Raw genomic sequence first — 4412 nt, 5'->3', positions numbered from 1 at the left:
TAATACCATGCTTTTGTATTAATTAATATATGTAATTTATTATATTTTATATAAACTAATAAAAATATATTTCCTAATTGTTTCAGCCTTATTTTTTGATGTAATCTCTTAACCAATTTCTTATATTTTAAATAAAGCTAATATATTTTTTTTCAAATTAAAATACCTCCTATCTTGTATTTATGACTACATATAAAATTTTAATTCCCCCCCCCCCCCCCCACTTAGGAAAAATGCCCTGTTATACTTTAAAATTATTAACAATATTAATTTCATATGTAATAAATTTTATTAGACCTTAACTGAAAGAAGCGATCTCTTTAATCCAAAAATAAATTGAAATGTATACAATTGATTGTAATTTTTAATTCAGTATATCATATAAATATAATGAATGAAATATAATAGAAAAGTAACGAGTTAAATATTTTATAAAATGTAATAAATTATAGTATCCAAGTGCATTTTATCAAATTCGAAAGTAACTAGTAGTAATAGTGATTTTTAACAAAGTTATATCTCCAATAAATCTGCCTAGAATTTACAGCACTAATTAAATTCTAATTTTATTAGCTAAAAAATTCTATTTACAAGAAGCAAATTTACAAACCCCCCCCCCCCCCCCCCCCCCCCCCCCGATTACTCCCCTATGGCAGGATGTGGTAATGTACACATTTTTAAATTAATAAACAGAATTATATATAGTTGAGCATAGAAATTTACTTTATTGCAAAAATGTTTATTATATACTAGTACTTATTTATCATTACTAAATAGAATAAGATTTTTATTATTTATTATTAAATTTTTTCCTAATTAGATCTAAGACAAAAATTATGAAAAAATAAGACATTCAAATTATTATTTAGGACACGAGAGCGCGAAGGGACCCCTAGACCAGTGGATGTTTCCAGTTAGTTACTCAAACTATCCGCATTCATCCTTATTTATCTCTAAACAAAAGTTTATTTATTTATATCTATATTATAATTTTCCGATGTCCTCATTACGTCATCGTGACGTCAGGTCATCGCTACGTCATGTCATTGCTACGTCATGTCATCACTACGTCATGTCATCACTACGTCATGTCATCGGTACGTACTTATTTTTATTTTTTATTGATGTTATTTTATTTTTTTTATAGAAAATATTTTTAGACATAATGCAAAATAAAGTTATTCATCTATATATACTAAAAAGGTTTATACTTTTCATTTTAGAATACTTAGCTTATGATGGATGATATTCCCACTATTTCTAGAGAGGTTAACCTAATATTGACTCCTCTTCAGGTTTAATACATTAATATATTTTTTATTTATTCTTTTGTATTTTAGATAACAAGGCATGTCCCAACCTCACTTAATGATTGTACAGGTGGTATATTGACTCCTCATCAGGTTCAATGCATTTATTTTTTTTATTTATTTTGTTTTTATTTTAGTTAACAAGCCATGTCCTAACCTCAGTTAATGATTGTACAGGTGGTGATTTATCCATCATTAATAAAAGAAAAAGATGGCAGATCAATCAAAAAAAGAAACGCACTAGGGATAGCGAGGACCTACAAAATAGAACATTCTCTTATTTATCAAGTATAATTTTTCTCAAAATTATATTGGGATTTTTTAATGTTAAATGTTAGTCTTATGTTATTATTTTTATAAAGTAATATATTTTACCTGTAGAATAATTGGTAAATTAGAGATTTCCTCTTCATTAATTATAAATTTTGGGCTTGGTTTCAAAATTAGGGAAGGTGGGTTAGAGAAATTCTTTTTAAATATTAAGATCCTGGATTCTTTTTTCTTGAACGTATATTGGGATTTTTTAATGTTAAATGTTAGTCTTGGATGCTTGGATATTTTTTCCATGTTAAATTTAGTCTTATGTTATTCTTTTTATAAAGTAATATATTTTACCTGTTGACTAATTGGTAAATCAGATATTTCCTCTTCATTAATTATAAATTTAATATCTCTGGGCTTGATTTTAAAATTATTAGGGAAAGTGGGCTTGAGAAAATATTTTTAAATATTAAGATCTTGGATGCTTGGATATTTTATCCAGTTTAACCTATATTGGGATTTTTATTATTATATGTTCGTCTTGTAGGGTAGAACCTATATTAGGATTTTTTAATGTTAAATGTTAGTCTTATGTTATAAATTTAATATCTCTGGGCTTGATTTCAAAATTATTAGGGAAGGTGGGCTTGAGATATTCTTTTTAAATATTAATATCTTGGATGCTTGGATATTTTATCCAGTATTGTAGGCTTGAACCTATATTGGGATTTTTTAATGTTAAAGGTTAGTCTTGGATGCTTGGATATTTTTTCCAGATATTGTAGGCTTGAACCTATATTGGGATTTTTTAATGTTAAATGTTAGTCTTATTTAATATCTCTGGGCTTGGTTTCAAAATTATTAGGGAAGGTGGGTTAGAGAAATTCTTTTTAATATTAAGATCTTGGATGCTCTCTTCTTGAACCTATATTGGGATTTTTTAATGTTAAATGTTAGTCTTGGATGCTTGGATATTTTTTCCATGTTAAATGTTAGTCTTATGTTATTCTTTTTATAAAGTAATATATTTTACCTGTTGACTAATTGGTAAATCAGATATTTCCTTTTCATTAATTATAAATTTAATATCTCTGGGCTTGATTTCAAAATTATTAGGGAAGGTGGGCTGAGAAAATCTTTTTAAATATTATGATCTTGGATGCTTGGATATTTTATCCAGTTTAACCTATATTGGGATTTTTTATTATTAAATGTTCGTCTTGGATGCTTGGATATTTTTTCCAGATATTGTAGGGTAGAACCTATATTAGGATTTTTTAATGTTAAATGTTAATCTTATGTTATAAATTTAATATCTCTGGGCTTGATTTCAAAATTACTAGGGAAGGTGGGCTTGAGAAAATCTATTTAAATATTAAGATCTTGGATGCTTGAATCATTACATTTATCATGTTATTTTTTAACTTTTAGAATATCATAATAGACTTGATTAGTCCCTTAAAAGTTTTATTTGATGATAGCCCTCCAACTTATCAGAAATATGCATCTAATATTGACCCTTCTACCGGTTTTACAATTTTAATGTTTGTTTAATTTCAACAATAGTATATTTATATTTTTGCCTGATTTCTTTATTTGTCTAGGCTAACCCTAATCCCTCACATTGCTACCAAACATGATGAATCTTTTATTAAAGATAAGCAAAGAAAAAAATGGCGATTCAACAACCGCCTTACCCGTTCTAGAGTTACTGGTGGCCAAGATAATAAGGCACTGTGAACTCCTCTGGAGGTTTATTTTGTTTTTTATCTAATGTTTTATATCTATATGTTTATTTTATACACCCAGTTGCCTCGAAATAATATTTCTATCACCACTACCACAATCCCTATGCCACCTCTGCCTAATTTTTAACAAATAAAAGCATTTAATTCCACTATCATTTACCTCATTAGGAGTTATTATAAATAATACTTTATCCGATTCCCTGTGGAACTTTCATGAATATTTAGAGAGATGTTCAAACGTGAATGTGTAGTGCGGCCAATTTCATTAACATTATTAATGGGAAAATATGCGGTAGTTTTGTCATGGCCTTTATAACAATACTTACGACCGTTTTATGGTTGAGTTGACTATGTCGTTCATGATTCTATTTTAGAGGGGGATACCAAAACTGACACTTTGGCAGAAATATCATTTTGCGTTCTTCTTTTACCAGTAGCCCAGGGCCTCAGCTTTATCAGGACGCAATGGGTGTTGTACACTGCTTTGGTAATCCGTCATTATTCATTACTTTCACCCAACCCTAAATGGGATGATATTATACATTAATTTTTTCTTCTGCAGACGACTGAAAGGATTTGGTCTTAATTTTACCAGACACACAGAGTAATAATTATTCCTCATCATTTTTTAAAAAAATTTCCTAAATTTATATGGCAAGAAAAACAAATTTCTTAAAAAATATATAAATAAATTGCATATAAGTTTCATTAGTATTGAATGACATTTTTGTAATTTAAATAAATAGCATTTTTTTGTACTTAACAAAAGATATAGATAGCCCTTATCAAATTTTTTGATAAAAGGAGTTAACCCACTAATTGGTAAATCCGAGATTTCCCCTTCATGTGTTGAGAAATTATTTAGAAATTTAACTATCTCCGGGTTTGGGAAATAGTTTTGAAACTTAATATGGGATGGACTGGGCTTGAAAAATATTCCTCAAGATTAATATTTGCTTGCACCTGACTTGGGAATATCTTATACAAATTATTATGGGCCGGGCTAGGAAAAAATTTTCAAAATTATTATGGGTTGAGCTAGGCTTGAGAATTTTTTTTATAAATTATAAGGTCTTGAACGCGTGGAAATTTT

This window comes from Gordionus sp. m RMFG-2023, chromosome 1 (genome assembly GCF_954871325.1).
Source record: "Gordionus sp. m RMFG-2023 chromosome 1, tfGorSpeb1-WG-v2, whole genome shotgun sequence".
Taxonomy (NCBI): Eukaryota; Metazoa; Nematomorpha; class Gordioida; order Chordodea; family Parachordodidae; genus Gordionus; species Gordionus sp. m RMFG-2023.
This window is presented reverse-complemented; position numbering follows the sequence as displayed.